Raw genomic sequence first — 27,077 nt, 5'->3', positions numbered from 1 at the left:
AGGTTTAAGTAGTTCTAAGTTCTAGGGGACTGATGACCTCAGAAGGTAAGTCCCATAGTGCTCAGAGCCATTTGAACCATTTTTTGAATCACTGTGTTGTCGCTGTGTCCAGAAAAGCTGTTCACGTGGTGTTAAATTTGTAAGACCCCACAAAGCCAGAAATTCCGTTTAGGCAATCATGAAAGAATACTTATCGTGGCTGGCTAGTTATCAGCTTTGGCAGTCTGAAAGGTTTTAGTGGAAAGAGGACACTACTTCTATGGAACAGTTTTCCATTTCTTCACTGAATGCATCCTAAAATATCCAGATGACAAGCCAAGATCATTTCTTAATTAAACACATTGCCTCCAACGCCAACAAATCTACCTAAATAACATGATACATTACACTTTCTTCTTTTTCCACGGTCCGGAACCTGAATGCCCATCTGCTGTGTTGGTATGCTTGCTTATTCTGATGGAAGAGAGTTTAAAATTGACGCAGAACGTAATGTATATAGAAACAAATCGATATGCAAAAAATGGTTCAGATGGCTCTGAGCACTATGGGACTTAACATCTGAGGTTATCAGTCCCCTAGAACCTAGAACTACTTAAACCTAACAAACCTAAGGACATCACACACATCCTTGCCCAAGGTAGGATTCAAACACCAAGTGGGCTGAGGCGTGAATGGGAATCTGGATTGAGGAGGGACTCCTGCCAGACTAGTCCATGCAGTTATGCAAAACCGCTGCGTCAGTGTGGCGTAGCGGTTGTCGCATCCACCTAGTGAGCAGAAGACCGGGGTTTGTATTCCCGTCTTGCTACAAATTCTCATTCGGCGCTTCAGTCTGCATGTATGCACCATACGGAAAATTTTAAGTAGCTTGATACTTCCTGTCCCACAGGGTATCAGAGACTCTTAATCTACACAAGTTATTAAGACAACACATTCCTTCCTCAAGCTAACGAAACAAAACAATACAGCAGAGTAAAATGCATAGATCTGTTTTGTATATTCCGTTATCAGAAAATTGTGTTGTGAAGCATCTGATGCTTCTCACCTGTTTAAGATCCATATTTGGTCCAGAATGTGCACAAATATCACTAAATCTGATATGGGGCAACTTTCAAAATCATCACATTACAAATCTATCTGTCAATAAACCGTAGAAAAGAAGGTATTGCCTTGGCGTTTGATTTGGCATGTCAGTCGGCACTATATTCCGAACATTCCTAACAACATCTGAATATACGCCAACTGTAAGTTGAGCAGCTTCCATGATTCGTATCCTACTCAGATTGTGGGGGTAATTTTAGGAGAAAAAAGAATATTTTGTTATTTTTGCAACACTTGATGGGCATTTAGACTCTGACGATCATTTGTAGTAAAAGACCACTGTCAAAATGCAAATGCGTTGAAGCATTTTATTATTTCTTACTCAGTACTGTCGTATTTTATTTTCATTCTTGAGTAATGGAAGAAATTATAAATTTTATTAAGATTATCTCGCATAGAATTAAGTCTGATTTCTTATATTTTAATGGTTTAGCTTATCTCGAAAGTTACGATTGTTTCCTTTCGTTTTTTATACTAAATAAATTAAGTCGGGTGATGTTGAGGGTATTAGATTAGGAAATGAGACACTTAAAGTAGTAAAGGAGTTTTGCTATTTGGGGAGCAAAATAACTGATGATGGTCGAAGTAGAGAGGATATAAAATGTAGACTGGCAATGGCAAGGAAAGCGTTTCTGAAGAAGAGAAATTTGTTAACATCGAGTATAGATTTAAGTGTCAGGAAGTCGTTTCTGAAAGTATTTGTATGGAGTGTAGCCATGTATGGAAGTGAAACATGGACGGTAAATAGTTTGGACAAGAAGAGAATAGAAGCTTTCGAAATGTGGTGCTACAGAAGAATGCTGAAGATTAGATGGGTAGATCACATAACTAATGAGGAGGTACTGAATAGGATTGGGGAGAAGAGGAGTTTGTGGCACAACTTGACCAGAAGAAGGGATCGGTTGGTAGGACATGTTCTGAGGCATCGAGGGATCACCAATTTAGTATTGGAGGGCAGCGTGGAGGATAAAAATCGTAGGGGGAGACCAAGAGATGAATACACTAAGCAGATTCAGAAGGATGTAGGTTGCAGTAGGTACTGGGAGATGAAGAAGCTTGCACAGGATAGAGTAGCATGGAGAGCTGCATCAAACCAGTCTCAGGACTGAAGATCACAACAACAACAACATTTTTACACTAGCAAACTAAAGAATACTTAAAACTATCCAGACAGTGCGTTGTTTTGTTCTCCTTTAGCCCCAGGATTTCAGTGCTTTGTACAAATTTATCTTCAAAATCATATTGAGGAATCTTTGTTGGTGGCTGTAATAAAGTTTTCAAAGTACGTAATTTTCCAGTGCGTTTGTCTTTGTTCCCCAGATATTATATATGGATAGGGAGATTGGCAAAGTAAATTTTATGAATTAAAGTAGTAGTTGTTTTATGATGCAACATGCGAGGTGAGTAGTTTTAACATGTCCCACGAAAGTATTGCAAAATATACAAGTTCTCTCTCTCAATAACGGAGAAGTGCGGGAGACTTTAGCTTTGGAGAGGCCATATGTCACTGCCTGGGATTTTTTTATGCACCCACTCTGGCAGGAATTAAATAGGTGACGTTTCAAGAATTATTTGCTGTCAAAATACAGCAGCTGTTGTTACGCTTTGCCATCAAGTATCGCACGTCGTTTTAAACTTACTGGTTCACTGGAACAAAGTGTAATTGTAATTACGTTTCAGAGGAAATGCAACGCTGGTTGTTATTCAAGCTTCATAGATAAGAGCAAATTCCTTGGGAATTGCTTGACAGTAGGTACGCCATCTCAGACCACACACGATTTCCTTATATTCGCTCTAGACACAATAAACTTCATCTGTTGTTTATTAATCATTTGTATGTGAGGTTAATGGAACGTAACGCTCCTTGACAGTTTGTAGAAATAACGTCAATAGAAAATATATTTTTCTTTTCCTCTGAATGTGCTTAAAACGAACCAATAAAATACTTCCTGTGTAATAATGTTTTCATATCATTGCTGCAAGACGGGGACCACATAAATTTCTCGTGGTTTATTGCAGATAATACACTATATAGACTTAAAAAATGGGCTTTGCCGAGTTCTCAGTATCGTTATTTACTTGACGCATGCATCCTTATGACTGCTCCTGTACTTAGTCTGACACAGTTTGAAAACAGTGGGGTTTACAAGGGTCTTTGTGAAGATACAGGAACTTGCTATAGGCGTGCAGATAGACGCGCCGTAATCGGACAAAAATGGTTCAAATGGCTCCGAGCACTACGGGACTTAACATCTGAGGTCATCAGTCCCCTATAACTTAGCACTACTTAAGCCTAACTAACCTAAGGACATCACACACATCCATGCCCGAGGCAGGACTCGAACCTGCGACAGTAGCGGTCGCGCGGTTCCAGACTGACGCGCCTAGAACCGCTCAGCCACACGGGCCGGCCGTAATCGGACACTGTCTTTCTTTATCATTCGTCGGTGGAACGTAAATGATGTATCCCGAGCGCGTTTTCGTCCCATGTAAGCATCACTCACAAGAGAATACCACAACATGAGTGAACGGCTATTTGTTAGCAAACTAGATGCATTGCCTTGTGTGGTTTTAACGCAATCGATCGCTGCCACCGGCATGTGCCAACGTGTACTGCTAGTTTCTCTTCTCACGAGAAAAGTACGTGACCTCGAATGTTCAGAACCACACGAAAATGTGCAAATATCATGAATCACTGAGACCAAAAGCAATGCGTCTTACCGCGGATTCAATACGATAGAACTGAAGCACCCACACTTCCATATCGTGAGTTACCGCCGTATTCCTCTCCGTTAAAAATAATTACGCTACCTGAACAACAAACTTTTCTACTGAAGTAATAATGTTGCAAGGTGCAGGTGTGGGATGTCAATGAAGTGGTAAAATCAAAGTGAACAGAACAGTACTCACATCTGACTAAAGCCACTTTTTCATATTCAGCATTCAAGCAGTGCAATATCAAACGCTACACTAGTTAAATTTTCAAACTTGGCTTCAGAATTTCCCAAAGATTCTCACAACAGCGTTTGAGTATGCGACGTCTAAGTATTGGAAAATTGGAAATTTGTGGTAAGATCTTATGGGACCCAACTGCTGAGGTCATGTGTCCCTAAACCTACACACTACTTAATCTAACTTACACTATGGAGAACACACACACACACACACACACATGCCCGAGGGAGGACTCGAACCTCCTACGGGGGCAGCCGGCCGGACCGTGTCAAGCCGCCTACAACCGCTCGGCCACCCCGCATGGCTGTAAGTATTGCATAACCCGTTTAATCTTTAAAGCACCAGATTTTCTGTAATTAATTTTATCAGTGTTAACGAATTTCAAACACATCAGCTTCATTGTTCAATTCGAAACAATCTCAGCTATAGACTATTTGCGTGCAGTTTCCTCATATAGCGGAATCTGACTCTCTAGAAGAGGGTATACGTAGGCTTCCTCTACGAAAGGGAAAACATAAGAAAGTATGGAGAGATCCTTATATGTGACTTAACCGCTGGTCAAGGTTCTTCATCAAATCATTATTTGATGTTTCATTAAAAACTTTCGATATGATTTCTACCCACGACGGAAAGCGAAAAATGTGCGAAATATTACAAAGCGAGGAGGTGAAACACAGTGCTATCCATAGCATATTCTAACTCAAATCATAGCATCCATCTCTCGAACTGAACCAACCGACCGCCGTCCTTAACGTCCTATTCTGATGGTGGCTACCAACATATGCCATTTCCACATGAGACCCTCCCAAGAAGTTTGGTATTTAATGTTTCACGTTGGCGCAAAGTCGGGTGGTTAGGGACTGTACGCCAACACCTTTCTTCCCCGTCTGCGGTAAATACTGACGGTGTAAATTTCTTCCACCCCAGTATTCAAACCGGATATCTCTATGACCAAAGCCACTGCACAAGTGTGCGTTAGTGACCTAGCCTACGGTGGCAGGTACTACACATTTACCTACGATAAATAGGAAGTGACTACTTTTTGTTACCTTTGTAATGGTACTTGAATTACGTAACCATTACGGCAGCTCACCTGAACCTCTCGATACCAGTAATATTCTACTGTGTTTCCGTAAAGTAGTTAACATATTTCTGAGACAACATTCAGACTTGATTTCATTAATGTAGAGATACTTCGATACATCGATATGTTTATGTTGCAATGATATTATTCATATGTGTATTCTTTCTTTTGTCACTAAGATCTTTGACGTACTTGTAACTCTGATTTTTGGGCGCTAAGCGGTTAGTTAGTTAGAGAGTCGGACCTTGAGAAGGTCAAGTCTTGGACGTCGTGCTGGAAAGACGCATATTGTAGTCAGCTCTAAAATGTGAAATTTAACATTGAGGAAGATGTTTTCAAGTATGTTTTGTATTGTGAAGTGATGTTTTGTGTGTTACGTGATACTGCAACAAAAGTAATGAAAAAGAAGTGTAACTTAAATTCGAAGTGCTGATTACTTTTTTTACATCACCATTGTGCTAACGTTCAAAGGTTTAATCTTCAAGAATGGTTTGTGAAAAACATCTATAAAACTTTTGAATATCGCAGAATAAAACCTAGGCCTCTTTGCATCAGAGCTTGGAATCATCACCACCTAGATTTTCGACGATTGAGCCATGATTTTACAACGAGACCGGCGTGGGAAACACGAAAAGATGAGTGCCTAGTTTATTGATTATTACATGAAATGACTTCATTAACTGTGCTCTAATGACACTTTCCACATAATAACTATGTTGTTGCCCGAAAATGCAGTATTTAGCAGCGTGAGCAACACCACAATCATTATTAAATTTTGACCTTTGTTGTGGTGGGGTTGTTAACCTTGTTGCATGAGATGGAAAATCGCAATTACTGAAGTAGTGTTTTAATAATGTAAAATTAGTGTTTATTGTTAAATGAAGTGGGTTAAGCATAAATATGAAATATATGTACCACATATCGAATGCCACTGTTTTTCGAGTTATTCAGGGAACCATAAAAATGACCTTTAAACGCGCCTCTACCCCTGCGCTTGCACCTGTCCGGACTTTTATTATGTTGTTCGTGGCACTCCCTCTTACCACCGCAAAAAATTGCAACTAAACGAATTTTTTCCCTGTTCGACCTTTTTAGTATTTAGTGACTGGGCTAAGGGGCCAGTGATGATCAAACGGACGATACGGCTGGAGCAGCGACAGCCCGCGTTACCAGATACGCCTTTAACCTCTAGATGGCAATGGCATGCATGTCCGAAAGGTTTACGCATCGTAGTTCGGAGTAACACCGGCACCGATATATCTTTTTTATTCACTGACACAGGGCAAGCGACTTTTAAGTAAATTGTCTCCCCTGTATGGGTATACATACAATGGACGTACGAGTAAAGGTTGTAGACGCATGGTTCGAGCCATACGGAAGTTTGGGTCTGGCCTTGAGTCGTGCACGAATAGCTAAATGGTAAGGGGACTGCTCGCGATAAGTGGGAAATCTGGGTTCGAGTCCCGGTCCATCACAAATTTTCATTGTCGTCATTCCATTGTGCAGCTAATGGTCGTCCATATTCCCAACTGCGAATAAACTTCTTGTATATAGAGAAGAGCTGCACGAATGGTCACAGGTATGTTTCACCCATGGAATAGTATCACAGAGCTGCTGAAACAACTGAACAGTCGAACAGTTTTAGATAGAGCAGACTGTCCCATGAGAACCTACTGGGAAAATTTCGAGATCCAACTCTAAGTGATTAATGTAGGAATATGCTTCGGTTTCCTACTTATCGTTCGCGTATGGATCGTGAAGACAACGTCAGACTAATTACAGCGCCCGCAGTGGCTTTAACGCAGTAATTTTTCCTGCGCCGCAAACGTTAAAGGTTCGAGAAGTATACATGGTAACTGGTACAGTAGATAGTACACTCTGCTGTGCACTTGACATTGGTTTGCAGATTATTGTTGTAGAAGTGGATGTAAACTGGTAAGTGATGCCTCAATGGACAGCCTAGTAACCAGATTGGAATGCATTAGAATACAGGATACAGAAAATGTTCTGAATTTCTTCTTTGACAAACACTCCCATTTTTCGATGCAGTCGCCAGATAATGGGGTACCTTTTGCCAAGGGTAAATAAGAAGTCCCATTTGCTTCATTAAACGGAACAGACCAAAATTAGAGGGTGCCATATGTGGAATCTACGGCAAATGGCGGTACAGCCGTGAATTTCTGCCTCCTACGTTCTTCCGCGGTGTCAACTGAATAGAGTGGCGCCACGTCGTCCTGTTGCGACAAAATGCTGTTTTTCTTTCCTCGAATGCTGTAGAGACACTTTTTAACAGCCCGCAGACACTCTGTGTAACGAGTCGAAGTAGTGTTTGCGTTGGTTTCCAGGCAATCGATATGGATAACTCAATCGGCATCCAAGAACACAGATGCAATGACTTGTCCATCCGACGGCTGTGTTTTGAAATTTTCTTCTGTTTACACAGCGCCGCACAGTGCTAACATCAACGCAGCAATTACCATAAACTGCTTTCATTCGTCGATAAATCTGAACTGGAGCAACACCTTCTACTGTAGGAGCTCTAAAACAGCAGCGCATTGCTTCACTCGCAGTGACGAGCTCTCCTCATGCACTCCCAGTTTCGCTCACAACAACAACGCAACTAATCGCAGCAATAGATTACTTCTCTCTGAGATTGTACTGTTACTCTGCCCATAGTGCTGAAACCAATTAAGAGCCAATGCTGTCATTTCCATTGTAGTATAGGAGAAACATTTCATATCCACGTAAGAAATGTGCGCTATCGTCTAATGCCATACTTGAAATTAGCCCTGAAACTAATTAAAAACAAAGTAGTTCATTCGTCTAAAAGTGTGACGGATTCTTTCCACAAATTATTGATATTTCATAAAGGAAACTATTTTCCCGCTTAAGCTGTCCTTTTTTTTCAAATGAGTATTTTATTTAGCATTTAAGAATCATTATTCGCTTGTCTGAAATAAGAGACGTTACTGGTTATCGACAACCGTACCAAATTAGTTCGGATAAGTTCCCTAATTGCCAATATCTTGGCATCGGCTGTAGTAGGTAGAGACGCACTACCTGTTAGTAACATGTGGAAATTTGTGCCGCACTTGCCACAGAATCAGTCCGGGAGGAGTGCACAGATAGCCAAAGTGGTTCAGGCAACCTCTCGCGAGAAGTGCGAAATATGGGTGAGAGTCCCGGTACAACATAAATTTTCATACTTCAGTAATAGATAGTATAACTACATCTCGTACAGCTGATACCATGATATTTTGATATTTGCACTCAGCGAATTTATTTCAGTTTAACAATCAGTTTATTTCTCCCACCAGAGCACTATCAAGACGCATCACAATAAAAACTGTTATGCTTACAGCAGTCTATAATCCACACATCTTCCCCCGGAAAAATATGTAATGGCTTCCGTAATAAAGACTTACGCACAGCCATTGTAGGTACTTGCACGAATAGCACGTATGTGAGGTCTGGATGGAAATTGGAAAAAATGCGACCCCTATATGGGTTTTGCCACTTTACCATCGTACGTAAGACGTTAGAGAAACTATTCAAATTGTATTATTTCACGGTAATACAAAACTGGCTGCCACTTTTCGAACATTTTCGATGTCTTCTGTCACTTCTATTTGGTAAGGATCCCATACCGCGCAATGGTACGTCAGAGGACGACGATCAGGCGTATTGCAGGCAGTCTGTTCGGTAGACTTGTTGCAGCTCCTAAGAGTTCTGCCAATAAAATATAGTCTTTGGTTTGCCATCTGCACGACTTTTTCTATGTGATGTTTCCAGATTAAATTGTTCGTGATTGTAGTCGTAGTCCCTAGCTATTTAGTTCAATCCATAACCTTTAGCTTTGTTTGATTTATCGTGTAACCAAAATTTAACGGATTTGATCAGTACTCATGTGGAGGACCACATACCATTTATTCTTTAGCGTCCATTTACACTTTATTCATCGAACTTTCATCTTGTGTAAATCAGTCTTCAATTGATTTTGACCTTCTGATGGCTTTACGAAGCACTAAATGAGAACATCATCTGCAAACAATCCAAGATGGTTACTCACATTTGTCTCCTAAATGATTTATGATAAGAACAGCAGAGAGCTTATAACAGTTCCTTGGGGAACCCCAGATATCACTTCTGTTTCGCTAGATGTTTTCCCGTCAATGATTACGAACTGTGAACTTCCGGACAGTTGGCAATACTTATAGTCGCTCTTGTACTACTACAATTACAATTCTTCGACACCATCTACATCTACATCTACATGGATACTCTTTTTTTTTCATGAGTCTACTGACTGGTTTGATGCGGCCCGCCACGAATTCCTTTCCTGTGCTAACCTCTTCATCTCAGAGTAGCACTTGCAACCTACGTCCTCAATTATTTGCTTGACGTATTCCAATCTCTGTCTTCCTCTACAGTTTTTGCCCTCTACAGCTCCCTCTAGTACCATGGAAGTCATTCCCTCATGTCTTAGCAGATGTCCTATGATCCTGTCCCTACTCTACAAATCACATTTAAGTGCCTGGCAGAGGGTTCATCGAACCACCTTCACAATTCTCTATTATTCCAATCTCTAATAGCGCGCGAAAAGAACGAACACCTATATCATTCCGTGCGAGCTCTGCTTTCCCATATTTTATCGTGGTGATCGTTTCTCCCTATGTAGGTCGGTGTCAACAAAATATTTTCGCATTCGGAGGAGAAAGTTGGTGATTGAAATTTCGTGAGAAGATTCCGTCGCAACGAAAAACGCCTTTTTTTTTATTAATGATGTCCAGCCCAAATCCTGTATCAGTTCTGTGACACTCCCTCCCATAATTCGCGATAATACAAAAGTGCTGCCTTTCCTTGAACTTTTTCCATGTACTCCGTCAGCCCTATCTGGTAAGAATCCCACACCACGCAGCAGTATTCTAAAAGAGGACGGACAAGCGTAGTGTAGGCAGTCTCCTTAGTTTAGATCTGTTACATTTTCTAGGCGCTACAGTCTGGAGCCTAGCGACCGTTACGGTGGCAGGTTCGAATCCTGCCTCGGGCATGGATGTGTGTGATGTCCTTAGATTAGTTAGGTTCAATTAGTTCTAAGTTCTAGGCGACTGATGACCTCAGAAGTTAAGTCGCATAGTGCTCAGAACCATTTGAACCATTTTTTTGTTACATTTTCTAAGTGTCCTGCCAATTAAACATAGTCTTTGGTTATCCCCACAACATTTTCTTTATTTCGTTCCCGTTTAAGTTGTTCGTACTTTTAGTGCCAAGGTATTTAGTTGAATTTACGGCTTTTAGATCACAGTGTGTTATATAAGGGTTTATGGTGCTGGGGAAGTAGGAAAATTCTCTACGGAGAACAGCCATGAACTTGATAGTGCTACAAAAATACACTGTATGCTGGAACGGAAGTGCGTGCCGAGTATAAGGAGACTTCCCGCCGTGCGACGGTGTCGTAAAGCCTGTGCACTTTCGCAGAAGCGGATACGGGAAGATGGCTGCCTCGGTGTGCAAATGTCAACCCGTTAACTCCTCCCCGGGGAGCGACGACCGTTAATGTTTACCGGTGGCAGCGTAAAATATTGACGCCTGCTGCCGGTCTCGAGAGCGCAGTGCGGCCGTATCACTAGCAGCTGCGAGCGCTAGCGCCGAGCTCCAGCACGTGTGTGCATGTGTGTGTGTGCGTGCGAGGGCACATTACGTGCCACACTACTTGCAGCTAATTTGCATTAGCCGCGCGCTGCGAGCTCGGGGCGACACGGCGTAAAGTGGCGACCTGTCGGCGCGGATTCTGTCAGTTAATTTCATCTCTCCTGTTTACCCTTCTTACAGAAAATTTGCTCCTTGCTGTGTCAACAACACACATATCCGGTGCAATTGAGTTACCGGTTGTTTGTAGCTTTTACATAGAATAGTTACAGGTGTCAAGCGATGTGAAAATGTTTCAGTCATAACTAGGCAGCGCATTCTCTTTATGTCAGCCTGTCTCTCCCAGTGAAATTCCTAGTACCATGCCTCAAGGGGTCCACCATTTAGCCTGGGATGGCTTCAGGAGATAACTTACATGTTGAAAATTCCTGTTTGGCACACAGTTTTAATCTGCCAGGAAGTTTCATATCAGCGCACACTCAGCTGCAGAGTGAAAATTTCATTCTGAAAACATCCCCCAGGCTGTGGCTAAGTCATGTCTCCGCAATATCCTTTCTTTCAGGAGTGCTAGTTCTGCAAGGTTCGCAGGAGAACTTCTGTAAACTTTGGAAGGTAGGAGACGAGATTCTGGCGGAAGTAAAGCATTGAGGACGGGTCGTGAGTCGCAAGGGTTCACGGAAGCGACAGTTCATTGCCGACCCTGGGCACTGCGAAATAGTGAGGTCCTCTGCGCCGACCCTGGCGAGAATGAGGAGATACAGCGACCACTAAGAGGGCCCAGGTCAGAGTGAATGAGGCCAGCAGCTTCTCGTTACTCCGCCGCAGAAGTGGCGCTGTGGTTTCGCCAAAGTTCGTAACCCGTAAATTGGTGAAACTGTAGACGGCTGCATGAAATTATTAAATCCAGATATTATGATCCATTTTGGACAAAGTTTATTGATTTGTAATCAGGTAGAGCCACGCTAAACGACGTGTCTTTTATTTTTACAAGTCAAACAGAGACACATATATTAGCAAATCCTGCCTTTTCCTTAATTTTATAATCTGGTTGTCGGACTACTACATACATATGGGATTCATTCCGTACCACACTAGGCGTCGTACTTTACCCTCCCCCAACCCCGCCCCCCCCTCCCACCAGGTCATACAGAACGAATAAAAGAAAATACAATTCCGTAACAAGTTTTATAATTAACTTCTATTATGCAGTCGACTATACAGCTGATGGTACTGATACTTTATTACTACCATAGCTGACAATCCTGGCATTACCCAGATATTCATTTTGCTAAATTTCTATTAAAAATCAAAACAAAAAATGAATTTTGTTTGCAGTGAAGTATCGAAAAGTTTCATCTGCTTGCAGTTATTCACGAAAACGCCTTTTAAATTATGAAACAGTCGTACAATGAAATATGTATACTGTACAAATGTGTAAGTACAGTATCCAAATTAAGATACATGAGCCCTGTATGTATACTGTACAAATGTGTAAGTACAGTATCCAAATTAAGATACATGAGCCCTGACAGTTGCTGTACGCTGGGCGCAGCTCCTTCGCATGTCTACAACGCGATTTTGTATGATCAAAAGTATCAGGACACCCTAAAACATACGTTAATCATATTAGGTGCATTGTGCTGCCACCTACTGCGAGGTACTCCATATCAGCGGCCTCAGTAGTCATTAGACATCGTGAGAGAGCAGATTGGGGTGCTCCGTGGAACTCACGGACTTCTAACGTGGTCAGGTGATTGGGTGCCACCTACATCATACGTCTGTACGTGAGATTTCCACACTCTTAAAGATCCCTACGTCCATTGTTTACTATGTGACAGTGAAGTGGAAACAAGAAGGGACACGTTCAGCACAAAATCGTACAGGCCGACTTCGTCTGTTGACTGACAGAGACCGCCGATAGTTGAAGAGGGTCGTAATGTGTAATAGACAGACATCAATCCAGACCATCACACAGGAATCCCAGACTGCATCAGGATCCACTGCAAGTACTATGACAGTCATGCGGGAGGTGAGAAAGCTTGGATTTCATGGTCGACGCCTCGCTTGGTGTAAGGAGCGTAAAAGAATTGGACGATTGAACAGTGGAAAAATGTTGTGTGGAGTGACGAATCACGGTACAGAATGTGGCGATCCGTTAGCATGGTGTGGGTATGGGGAATGCCCGGTGAACGTCATCTGCCAGCGTGTGTAGTGCAAGAGTAAAATTCGGAGACTGTGGTGTTATGGTGTGATCGTGTTTTTCATGGAGGCGGCTTGCATCCCTTGTTGTTTTGCGTGGCAGTATCACAGCGCATGCCTACATTGATGTTTTAAGCTCTTTCTTGCTTCCCACTGATGAAGAGCAATTCGGGTATGGTTTTATTTATTTAATCGTATGGGTAGGGCCCGGCGGGCAGACCGTTCGCCGGGTGCCGGTCTTTCAATTTGACGCCACTTCGGCGACCTGCAGTCTCTGAGTACGATAGGATGATGATGACAGCACAACATCTAGTCTCTGGGCGGAGAAAATTCCGCGACCCAACCGGGAATCGAACCCGGGCCCAGAGGATTGACAATCCGTCACGCTGACCATTCAGCTACCGGGGGCGGACATTCGGGTACGGTGACTGCGTCTTTCAACACGTGCTGTTCATAATCCACGGTCAGTGGCGGAGTAGTTACACGACAGTAACATCCCTGTAATGGACTGGCCTGCACAGAATCCTGACCTGAATCTTATAGAACACCTTTGGGATGTTTTGCAACGCCGACCTCGTGCCAGGCCTCACCCACCGACATCGGTACCTCTCCTCAGTGCAGCACTCCATGAAGAATGGGCTGTCATTCCCCAAGAAACCTTCCAACACCTGACTGAACGCATGTCTGCGAGAGTTGAAAGTGTCAGTAAGGCTTAGAGTGGGCCAACAGCATATTGAATTCCAGAATTACCGATGGAGGGCGCCACGAACTTGTAAATCATTTTCAGCCAGGTGTCCGGATTCTTTCGATCACGTAGTGTAGCTCTACAGGCGCCTATCGTTTGCACGTCGAAATTGAAAGTTGCCAAAAGTGCCGCCAGGTGTCAGGGATTTCCGTAAATTGACTCAGCTGTAGGAGTGTCTCAGAACTAAATAACGATTGTGTTAAAAATGCATGTATGATGCGGCATTTTCTCACGTGTCCTCGTGTTTATGACGTCATATCTCTTGAAATATGTGTCGTACAATGATATATTTGTGCAGGTGCAGTTAGTGACATAAGTGCATACTCTCAGGGAACTATATTGCGAATAGTATTAGTACCAAAGAACTAATAAATGCATGATGCGGCATTTTTCACGCAGCTCATTGTTTATGATGTCATATTTCTTGATCTGTGTGTCATACAATGATATATTTGTGTTGGCATATTCAGCGGCATATGTGGATATCGCCTGCAAAATGTGTTATGAACAGAGTTAGTAGAAAAGAAGTAATGAATTTAATCTTCATGCACTATGCGACAGATTTATCACGCGCCTCCGTGATTATGACGTCATATCTCAGTAACAACGAGGTTCGTTGAATAAGTAATGTCCCACCTTTTTTTCTCAGAACATATTTATTGTTAAGAATCAGAATTTGGTGACAATATACATCAACATGTCTTGTCCATGTCCTATTTTTCCACGTAGTCTCCATTACGTTGTATGTCCGTACGCCAGCGTTGTGGAAGAGCATGTATCCCTGCTGGTAAAAGCTCTTGCCCTATAGGCGTAGTCATGTTTTCACTGCATGACTGGTACTCTTGTCATCTTCAAAGTGAGTTCCCCGTACAGAATCTTTAAGCGGACCAAAGAGATGAAAGTTCGAGCGTGCCAGGTCTGGACTGTAGGGTGGATGAGGCAATGATGTCCAACCCAATTTGGCGATGTATTCCCGAGTTCTCAGACCTGTGTGTGGGCGAGCATTATCGTGTTGGAGCAAGATGTCTGCTGGATTCTTGTCCGATCGAACACCTCCGAAAAGGGTCTTGAGTTTGTTCAAATTCAGCATGTATGGAGCAGTGGCTGTGACAGGACGTCTCGAGCGTGGCTGATTATGGAGCCCTGTCTCTGCATTTCCTGAGGATGTAATTTTCTTTACCCATCGCCCAACTGTACTCCTATCAACTGCAGCATCGCCACACACTGCATACAAACGTTTATGGATGTTCACCTCGGTTTCTTTTTCTGCACAGAAGAATTCAATAACAGCACGCTGCTTGTAACGTGAGTCGTATGTACACGCCATTTTGACCCTGTACTACAGCCCTGCCATCTGCCAAAACGGTTCGTATCTTCACCACCGTGCAGAACAAACATCAGATGTGAAGCACCAACAAGGACGTTTGTCTGTGTATATTAATGGCTGTTTTAACACTTTGTTTCCTGAATAAGAAAAAAATTACTTTTTAACATTTTCTTTGCAGAATTTATGCTATTGTGGCTTCGAATGACGGTAGGATTTTTTGTAAAATTTTATTTTATTTTTCACAACTTTTTTCTCTCCTGGTACTAAGAAGTACCGTCAGACTCCATGGACAGAATCACTACATACGCAAAGAAATGCTCCAATTTTTATAACTTGTACTTTATTCCACATAAATATTAAATATATTTACATTAGAAAATTAATTAACAGAAATATGATATTTCTGACTTTTTTTTAATTTCGCATGAATTTATTCTAGAGTAACTTCACAATACATACAGTAGTAACTTAGCTATACATTTTTGACAGTATATATATCACATTTTTAGTGATACCTCACGAATTTGTAGGAAACAGTTCTTTTTCTCATCGCAGCACAAATACACTTTACATGTACTACATTATGAATGTGGTCTCGACTGAATTTTATTTTTCGCACACATTTCGCATCGTCCTCTTTTACAACTGAACACTACAAAATGGTTTCCTCGGTTGCCAAGACGTACATCCTTCGGAACAGAAAAGTTATCCTTCCTTCTCTTTTGGGGGAGTTATTTCATCTTTACCAGAGTTTCTCTTTTTGAGATTTGGCACTTGCTGTTCATTCATTAGGCATAGTGCCACAGCACGCCCGAATTCCAGCAGTGGCAGTGCCCCATGTAGATAACTGAAAATGACGTAAGTATTGACGAAAGCAATTTCTATTGCTCCCCAGGAGAGACGGTGCCACCATTTCTTTGATCGCTTGTCAAGACCATAAGTTGAACGTAATCTGTCTGCATGAGCCACACCACCCAAGTTGTTATTGTAATCACATACAATAACTGGAAATGGTATAGTCATACTAGTTCCATCTTTCTGTTTTCTTGTCACTACGCTCTGTTCAGTGCCATGGAAGTTTGACGCAAAATACACTACTTTATTTTCCCTCCAGTGAAATACTGTTAGGTCTAAAGATGACTCTCTGTGATTTAATTCCCCACGCTTTAGACATTTTTCTTTAGGTAAATTCCCTGACAAACCTTTCCTGTTTGTTCTAATTGTTCCACAGGCAAATGTATTTACGAAATTCTGTGTGAGATAAAGTGGACAGAACAACTAGTGAGAGGTAACGCATTGTTGCTACAATAAAGTTTTCGCACAACCTGACGGTACTAATAAGTCCGCCTTATATTTTCCACTTTATCTCATTCACTTGTAACGTAATGCTTCAAACTATTATAAAAAAAAAACAAAGACGGTAAGTACGTCCAATGGAAAACTCAACGGAAGTTTCAATAAATTGTGCACAAATTCAGGCAACACCATGGAAACAAGCACATACAATCTTCTGTTTTCACAGCAGCGCGAGGAAAACAATTTCAAGCTCTGACAGCCAGAGAGGTCTATGTATTGCACAATAACATCTATGAAACAGTAGAGCAGAGTTACTGTTACGTACCGACAGACTCTCAGATCACGAAACTGCACCACGAGAAAATAATGAGAGTCAAAACTTACTGGTACTTTTAAGTACCGTCAGGCAACAAAGGGATAAAAATGTAGGGCATTACTTATTGAACGACCGTCGTATAAGTAATACCATGATATAATATTTTAGGTGCATTTAGCGACTTATGTGGATACTGCCTTCGAAATGTAGTGCGCATACAGTAAGCAGCATAGAAGTGATGCATTTAAACGTATGCATCTCATTGTTTATATGCCATCTTACCTCCTTAATTATGATAGGTGGGTGGTTCTTACCCACACAGCGATTGGTGGCTGACAGTAAGGGAAGTGCTTACCAAGTGTCGCTGAAATCGGTCCAGTGGCTTAGAAGGAGACGTAGAACAACACACCTGCTCACCCACCCTCCCTCCCACCCCCCCCCCCCCCCCACACACACACACAGATACGACCATTTTTAAAATGTGGCTGTATAAATGCCATGTTCTTCAGTTGACAATAAGATCATGTCATTCTATGAGATGGGTCTAAGGCGCTGCAGTCACGGACTGTGCGACTGGTCCTGGAGGAGGTTCGAGTCCTCCCTTGGGCATGGATGTGTGTGTGTGTGTGTGTGTGTGTGTGTGTGTGTGTGTGTTTGTCCTTAGGATAATTTAGGTTAAGTAGTGTGTAAGCTTAGGGACTGATGACTTAGCAGTTAAATCCCATAAGATTTCACACACATTTAAACATTTTTGCTATGCGATATCACAAACGAAAAGATTCATTTACACAACTTGAATAAAATTTTTACCTCTATAAACCGTAGTAATTATTATATCTTGTTATTGGCTCTGCAGCACAATGTGGCCTACTGTTTATCTTTCCAGAAACTTAACTGTTCTCAAACTTAGTAAGTTAATTAATGCAGAGACTTGGAATTAATTAATTTATGTAATAACAAGGTATTTCTTCAAAGAAAAACTTTCTCGAGCTCCTACCTATTACTGACTATAATAGGAGACAGGTTTTACAGGTTATCAGCAAGGTATACAGTACTAAAATTGAATTTTTTATCAGTATCTTCGTAAACCAATGTTAACTCGGAATAAGGAGATAGTTACAATAGTGCAACAGCGATCACGTTCAGACGTTGGTATTCGACATCGTGTCGTCTTCCTCAGCTCTCGCCATAGATCGGTGCTGAGTCTAATCGCTTACCACTCCTCTCACGTTATCACTAGCACTATTAACACCTGTTATTTTCTAGTAACGGTATCTCGGCGCACGTATCAATTCTGTGGAGCTTTCTTTACAACTCCACATCTGCTACTCGAGTGCAAACGACCGAGCTGTCGCTGCCCTATCTGCGCTTTCAAGCATTGGGTATGGCTACATTAACATGGGGCAGCGGTCAGCGGCTGTTATACAGTTCCAAAGGGCTTACTCATAGAGTTCTCTTAGAGTGTATAAATGTAACTTCAAAAAATAGTAATCATGTGCAGTATGTAGGGCATAGATATCTTCATCCTTTCACTTCGGCATCTAAGCGACATTGACGCACTGTACATATCACTTCCTAAGGCTACAGCTGTTGCTATGTAATTCGGAGTCAAGCGTAACCTGTTCAGTTTGTAAATAGTAACAGAATACCTTTGAAAAAATCTCTCTCTATCTCTTTACAACATTTATTGCCGAAAATTTCATAGTTTCATCAAAACTATGGTTTCATTAACACATGGAAAGTTTTTAAAACATAAATTAATATCGCCATATGAAATACTGGGTGGTTTTAATTAAATTACAGCTATTCACGAAGGTACAGTGTGGGCGGTATTTATCGTATGGCAGCGAAACTTGTTAGATACTCTAATGCTATGCGGAATCGATTTACACTAGAAAAAAAATAGTTCCTGTTTTGGCTACTAGATGCAAATCTGGCGCAATGAATGCAAAACAGACGTAGAAATGTTTCCATATGCAATGGATTACGAACGGGACGCGGGCAGAAAAGCTCAAACAAGTGAGAAAGCCATAACATTGATTTTATTATTAACCGCCGCTTATACAAATTGTTCAATACGAGCACCAGAGACGTCGAAGAGATGTTGCGTCTGTAAAACAACGTCATCAACAGTTGCTCGCTGTAGATCCGGTGGAATCTGAGCAATGTGTTCCTGTAGACCGACCTTCAGATCAGGTAGAGACGTAACGTCTCCCTGGTAAACGAGGTCTTTTTGTATACCCAGAGCACAAAGTCACGCAGATTAAGATCATTTGGTTTTGAAGGCCTTGCATCTGGAAAATCTCAGAACATTACACGTTCGTGGAACGGTGCATTAAGAGGATCTTTCACTGTGCGAGCGACATGATGTGTTGCCCCATCTTGCCTGAAAACAGTGGATTCCACACTGCTGCCAGATTCCAAAGCAGGAATCACATGCTACACAAGCAGGTCTCGATGACGTGTAACGTCACGGTACACCTGACAGGCCATTTGCGTGCATTCTCTTCAAATAACAACGGACCGAGAAGAAAGGTGCTTTTGAATCCACACCACACATGGTCAGCTACAGCAACAGTAACCTCGTCAATAACTTCCACCGAGATAGGACGCCTTCCTCTTCCAGCTTCCGCAACAAGTTCTTCTGTGTTTTCGAATTTCATTACAATATTCTTTTAACAGTTTGATGACCTCAGGTCTCTCCTGAGACCTTCCAGTCGGCGATACTCTGTTAATGCAGCACTGTAATTGCTGCCGTTCACATAACACACTTTCACTAACGGCTCAACGTCCGCCTTCTCCAATAGCCATATGTCACTGACGCTATGTCTTGCCAAATGACAACTTGGATGTCGTAACTTCATTTATACAGTGTATAGCGACAGATTTTGATCTGGTGGCCACAGTTTGAACTTATTCTTCTTTTTTACTGTGTAAACTGGTTTCACATTAGCGCATTACAAAAACTAACAAATGTCGCTGCCATACGGTAATTACACCCACAATGGACCTACATTAGTAGCTGCACTTTAATTATATTCGACTGGTATATCCTGTCCGCAATAAATTATGGAATACATCCGAATAAGAGCGTAGTGAAAAAAATACCTTTCCTTGTAAGAAAATATATGGTTCAAATGGCTCTGAGCACTATGGGACTCAACATCTTAGGTCATCAGTCCCCTAGAACTTAGAACTACTTAAACCTAACTAACCTAAGGACATCACACACCCATGCCCGAGGCAGAATTCGAACCTGCGACCGTAGCAGTCCCGCGGTTCCGGACTGCAGCGCCAGAACCGCTAGACCACCGCGGCCGGCCGTAAGAAAATATACGTTACATGTATTGTGCACCGACAAATGAAATTGGTAATGCATTTTTCACTGGAACACAATATTAGATGTACCAGATAAAAGTCAAAATGAAATTGCCACACTGTGGTAATTATAAAAATGGGGATGGAATAAGTCCCTCAACAACAATGTGAGTTGTTAAAACCCGGGAATCATTTTGGTTGAGGTCTGGGTAAACAGTCTTCGAAGAATCTGTGGTAGTGTAATAAGGCTTGGCTTTGGACACTCTATATTCAGTTCTGTTGGGGTATGGAGTTCACCATTCTTCTGATAGCGTGCTTTTCCGATTATTGAGCGATCAAAGATTTCCCTATCTGATTCTAGCGTGAAACTCTTTTTGCAACAATCCCATGTAGATGAATCTAGACCTCTGTACATCTTCCTACACGGACGCCCAGCAATCATATAGATCTTTCTTGGGCTATTTTAATGTATAGAATGGGCGTAAAGGGAAGAGGACGCCAGGACTCATTTATTAACACGTCTGGCTGTCAGTGTTAGCGTAACGGAATTACTTGTGCTTTAATCCGTAGCTTCTTATTCTGTTCTAGCCTACCACCCTCTTTCAGAAAAAAAAGAATCAGTCACTTTTCAGAAAAAACACACGTACTGCATTCCTTGAAGTCTTTAGCGTTGGTCATAGCCCATTTTTTCTAACGCTGATTCGTTGGTGCCCATTTCAGATAAAGGTATAATATTACGAAGCCTATTGGAAAAGGATATATTATAAAATTACTTCATTAAAAGCTGTTAATAAATGGCAAATTGATGGAAGTTTGCCAAGGAAATATATTTTAATAAACAAATTATAACTAATGTGTGATCGGCTTTCCTCCCACATCAAATGGACTTTGTATATTGTCGACGTCTTATTCGATGTCAGCTTCTTGTTTGTTTACTCAAGAACAGAGTTAGAGCCACTCCCGCCTTGAAACTTTCTTGCCGGCCGCGGTGGTCTCGCGGTTCTAGGCGCGCAGTCCGGAACCGTGCGACTGCTACGGTCGCACGTTCGAATCCTGCCTCGGACATGGATGTGTGTTATGTCCTTAGGTTAGTTAGGTTTAAGTAGTTCTAAGTTCTAGGGGACTAATACCACAGCAGTTGAGTCCCATAGTGCTCAGAGCCATTTGAACCATTTGAAACTTTTTGTGAGATGCGTGGTCGCTCGATGGTCAGAGCATTAATCTTAAAATCTGTGATAGTCTGGACGTAGCTACAGGAAACTTTTTAATTATACACTGTAATCGACATAAACAAAGAAAAAGAAAAAAAAGAGTAACGTAAACATAGTTCAACGACTTTTCCGTCTCCTACGGCCTCTACTAACACGTTTTCTATTAGAAGATCAAGCTCTATAATTTTGCAAAATTTTCGTTAAATTCATTACGTAAAAAGCATCTGTAGTTTTTTAATGAATTTATTCGTTTTCAATGCTAAAGAAATTTTTCGGGTCTTTTTTCTCACCTACAGCTCACGGATGAGGGCAAGGGTGTCTGTGAGGGTGGACAGATCACCGCCCCCTAAATTTGCCTTGAACCAAATAGCCCTTTTCAGTCGCTTTCAGCGCCTATGCGCAGACAATACGGCCCCTTTTGGGAACCGTCATTCTAACCTATTACAAACCCTCTTTTCATTTATTTGGCTCACATAAGCTGGCCAATGAGTTTCGCTATTATTACGACTCATTTGGATACTTTCACAATAACACTCTCTTGTGGTACCCACGAAGTTAATTTTTGGGCATACAGACTACTCAACACTGATAATGATATGCTGTGTTCTGTTTGCTAGAAACTCTTAAATCGAATCGCATAGTTGTTCTGATATTCTGTACCCGATAAACTGTTTATTAGGCGCAGCGGGTAATTATATCGAATGTCTTAGGAAGTGATGGGACACGGAATCTACCTTAGCGCCGTATCTACCGCCATCTGGGTCTTGCGGACGAACAGAGCGAGATAGTTTTCAGACAATCGCTGTTTTCAGAATCCATGTTGATTCCTATGGAGGAGATTCTCGGTCACCAGAGATCTCCCGATCAGGTTCCAAAATTCTGGGTAACACTAGTTTCACAACATTTCTCGCAAACGTGTCGTCATTTTCACGTCACACGCAATATCGACGACCGCATGATCGGCTATCGGCTTCCGTTAGCGTTCTCACAAGATTTCATGCGCGTGTACCGGAGATTTACAAATACATTTCATTCTTGGAATGATTTATTATAATTATTGCTATAATAAAATGTCACGTAATGATTTATAGACGGTTTATGCCTTCATATAACGGTACTCCTCAGGAGTAACTTATTGTCGGCATTAATCTACAAATTAAGAATGAAAGGCGCTTGTTTTACAATTTGCCGTTTCAAGATAATATAGGACTGAAAATTTGTCACAAACACGTCGACATTATCATTACATGTCACTAATAAAGCATCAACATATAAGCCTTCAAGGTAGATGATAAGCATTACGTGGTTGAGTCTGTGAAAAAGTTTTGTGATGGATGAATAAATTTATATATTTAAAAGAAAAGTCCGAGGGTGTTGGATAACGTCGTAATTTCTGAAGTCGAAAGTTGTCGGTTCGTCTGCTGTCGTATGTAAATTTTTTCTCATGTTAGCGTTGCTGACACGTTCTTTGACTTTATTATACATCTAATGCAAATATGTTCTGCGATATTGGATGTTGTTTACATTCACTCTGATCTGAGAACGAAGGATAAAATAAATGCTTACCGATTCCCGAGTTTGTGGTTAGGCAGGAATCTAAGAGGACAGCTTAAACTCCTGCAACTGAAATGAAAAACAATAAAACACAAATATTTCGCTGTTTATTTTCAAATAGTGGCGATTTTCGAATGTGTCGTTTGGTGGGAACATAACAGTTCAGGTTTATATGGTGCAACTAAAGCGAGCTACAATAAAATTTGCATTTTTCTTCTCATAATTATTTGACTTTTTATTTCCGAATATGGAGCGACTTCCGAGTGTGTGGTTAGGCAAGAACCCAACAGGGCAGCTTAAATTGCCACGAGTGAGTCGAGGAGCAGTAATATTCATATTCTTGCTTGTCACAAAGTCGATAGCCACTCGTACCGTCATCGATATTGAGCGTGACGTCAAAATGGTGTCACGTTTGCGGGAAGTGTTGTGAAATATATATTACTCAAAAATTATGCAACAGACCGACGTCAGAGTTATAGGCCTGTAATTTTGTGTGTCTGTTCAACGACCCTCCTTGAAAACGGGACGGGCCCTTGCTTTTTTCGATCATCACGAAAATTTCGCTCCTCTAGAGACCTACCGTACACTGCTGTTACAAGACAGGCCAGTTCTTTCCCATACTCCGTTTAGAAAAGGGTTGGTACCCCGTCATATACTGGCCTTTACTTTGTTGAGCAACTTCAGTTGCTTTTCTGTTCCATGATCACTTGCTTCGATATCATCCATTCTATCGTCACATTCTAACGGTATTATACTGCCATTAAGTAATTTAATAAACAGTGGTGATTAATAGTCCACAGCTAGTGGTCTTTCGGTAGCGTTCTCGCTTCCCACCCACGGGGTCCCGGGTTCGATTGCCGGCGGGGTCAGGGATATTTCCTGCCTCGTGATGACTGGGTGTTGTTGTGTCGTCTTCATCATCATCACCAATCATCCCCATTATGGTCGGAGGAAGGCAATGGCAAACCACCTCCGCTAGGACATTGCCTAATACGGCGGTGCGGGTCTCCCGCATCGTCCCCTATGCTCCTCGCAGTATGGTACCTCATCATCATCAGTGATCAATAGCTACAAAGCGTAAGAAAATTTAGGTCTCAAATAGTCAAGCAAATTGCAGGAAAATATTTATGTTTCCTGACAGAAATAAAAGGCGTATGGTACACTAGATGGCAGAGAAACTGCAAAGAATGAATGGCAATTGTAAACCATGTAATCTGAATAATTGTGAGACCAACAGTCGTTACTCGTTTCGTGGACGTCTCTTTGATGGTATTGTAAAATCGCAGAGGTGTTTTTCTTCTCTTTTATTTATTGGTTTGTGGTTCCACTATCGTACAATACATTTTACAAGGGGAGGCCGCCAATTGTGAAATTCAGATTCGATTCATACTGCGCATAATAAAAGCTCATGGACAGAGGTGTAATGTGGCGAAGCACCAAGATGCACTTCTCAGCCATTGTCGAGAAAATCGACAGTTAAAAGAAACCGTTGCGGTGAAATATCTCTACGATTAATGATTTTCTCCAGCGTCGTGGCGCAGCGGTAAGCGGTCGGGTTCGTAATCCAAAGGTCGCCGGATTGAATCTCGCGCCATGCAATTTTTTTTACAATTAGTTTTTTGTAATTCATATATATATATATATATATATATATATATATATATATATATATATATATATATATATATATATATTAATGAATTGCTTATGCATGTTTGTGAAGGCGGATCGCTCTCCAATTGTACCGCCTCCAGTTTTCCGTTTGTTTAACAGGGTGTACCAAAGCTCTCACGTCCGCACTGATTTTCGATGATGTTATAAGTTGCGCTAGGGACCGCATCTACCTTCTTTCGAAGTTAGCAGGCAACTACGCTAGTTATGCGGCGGCTGGTTTCGGCCCATTCAACGTCTGTTCTTCGAGTGTAACGAGCGAGTAACGGAATTTATATTTCATACCTGCAACAGCAAATTTGTGTTAGTGGGGTCTCTATTCCAATTCGAACGTTTGACTTACGCTATACGTATTCGTTTCGGAATATCGTTTCTACGTCTTCCGTTAACTATACGTGGTTAACATTATGAAGACAATTAATAACATTTGTGAAATACAACTTTGTTTACGGAAAACGTAATGATGTTCCAAGTCGCCAGTTTTTCCACGACAAACGACTTTCAACAACTTATTATATGCATAATTGTTGCAAATGATTGCCGGGAATTATATATATTTGAATTACAAAAAACAAATACTAAAAAAAAAAATTGTATGGCGCGAGATTCGATCCGGCGACCTTTGGATTACGAACCCGACCGCTTACCGCTGCACCACGACGCTGTAGAAAGTTATTAATCGTAGAGAGTATTTCACCGCAACGGTTTCTTTTAACTGTCGATTTTCTCGACAACGGCTGAGAAGTGCATCTTGGTGCTTTGCCACATTACACCTCTGGCCATGAGCTTTTATTATGCGCAATATGAATCGAATATGAATTTCACAATTGGCGGCATCCCCTTGTTAGTAACAAGTGTCGGTTTTGACTATTATCCACGTACAATTAAATTCAGTTAGAAAGAAAGTAGCATTATTTTCATACAAGAGTCGTTCTATAAGTAATGCAACATATTCTTCCACCGTGAATTTAGGTCGAAAAAACACAGAATTTGTTGTGAGACATGGTGGAATATTCCTCCTTCAGCCCCTGTAGTTTCATGAAGTTCCAACAGATGGCGGCGCTATACGTCGCCTTCAAAACTGCATCTGTAACGGAGGTGCGTTCCAAGCAAATGTCTGTCATTGAGTTTGTTTTGATGGAAAATCAGACCACTGCAGATGTTCACAGGCGCTTGCATAATGTTTACGGAGATGTGACATAGTACAAAAGCAGGGTGATTCTTTGGACGAGGCTCCTGTCATGATCACAAGAAAGTCGAGCATGCCTATCCGATCTCTCGCGTGTCAGCCGGCCACACACAGCTGTGTTATCCTCAGAAAATTGAAGAAATGACTTCAGCGTGTTCGTCGCCAGAAAAATGCAAACTAGCTTCAACTTCTTCATGACAACGCAAGGTCTCACATAAATCTGTGCACCCGAATGGGTCTCACAAAACTTCATTGGACAGTTCTTACTCATCCACCCTACATCCCGGACGTCGCAATTTCCCCTTTACATGATTTTGGTCCAATGAAGGATACACTCTGTGGGAAGCAGTACGTGGATGTTGGGGAGATTATTGTGGAACACAGGGAAACTGGCGATTTCGTCGGCTTTCACATTATTAATATCTCAGATGTAAATTATGTAGGGTGATATGTAGATCGAGTGAATCAATTTTATTTGAAAATAGTGTGTTGCTTTATTTTTATTAAAGAGTATCTGATGGGCTTGTCAACACATGAAGTACTTGTAGGCGTTTTATTTCTTGAGAGTAACGTTTGACTGGGCTGGCAGTTTCACAAATAGACAGCCAATCAAAGTGGGCCGATGGGAACCATTAACTTAACGCCGATTGTAAAGGTGACGCCGACTCCCCAGGTAGGACGGCATTCGGCGAATGCTGTTGAGTGCACTGGACAGGGTAAGCGAACGCCCGTCGCGAGCCGACACAATGCTGACAGCAAGTAACGGCGTCGTTGGAAGCCCGCGCGAGATGACCGCCGCTCTCGCGTACCTAAAACGTTTTTCCTGCAGTGAGGGCGTTGTAAAGTACAGTAAAGGACCCTGAAGGCCGGAAACAATGAGCCTTGGGCGGAGAATGCAGAGAGGACGGCGCCAGTGTCCCTTTTAGGAGAGAAATATACCGGAGGACGCTACGCAGATTCTGTGAAAGCTACACGTATTTATAGCTCTTTGCTCTGGCGGAACACAGCAGGAAAGGTGTGAAGATTCTATAAGTGTGAGACTGCAACTTTCTCGTCCCAGAAATACTTGTAGCTGAACCCTCATATATATATATATACACTACTGGCCATTAAAATTGCTACACCAACGAGAAATGCAGATGATAAACGGGTATTCATTGGACAAATATATTATACTAGAACTGACATGTGTATCGATCGTGAGAAATCAGTCCCCAGAACAACCACCTCTGGCCATAATAACGGCCTTGATACGTCTGGGCATTGAGTCAAACAGAGCTTGGATGGCGTGTACAGGTACAGCTGCCCATGCACATTCAACACGATACCATAGTTCATCAAGAGTAGTCATTGACGTATTGTGACGAGCCAGTTGCACGTCGGCCACCATTGACCAGACGTTTTCAGTTGGTGAGAGATCTGGAGAATGTGCTGGCCAGGGCAGCAGTCGAACATTTCCTGT

The 27,077-nt window shown here is 41.8% G+C and overlaps 1 protein-coding gene across 1 annotated transcript in view; it reads left to right on the top strand.

The window, feature by feature from the left end:
* LOC126253138 (potassium voltage-gated channel subfamily KQT member 4) overlaps positions 1–27,077 on the top strand; it is a 1,084,963-nt gene that overhangs the window by 172,860 nt on the left and 885,026 nt on the right. The window lies entirely within an intron of this gene.

This window comes from Schistocerca nitens, chromosome 4, assembly GCF_023898315.1.
Source record: "Schistocerca nitens isolate TAMUIC-IGC-003100 chromosome 4, iqSchNite1.1, whole genome shotgun sequence".
Taxonomy (NCBI): Eukaryota; Metazoa; Arthropoda; class Insecta; order Orthoptera; family Acrididae; genus Schistocerca; species Schistocerca nitens.
The sequence above is the reverse complement of the archived record's forward strand: the minus strand, read 5'-3'. Positions and strand labels throughout refer to the sequence as shown.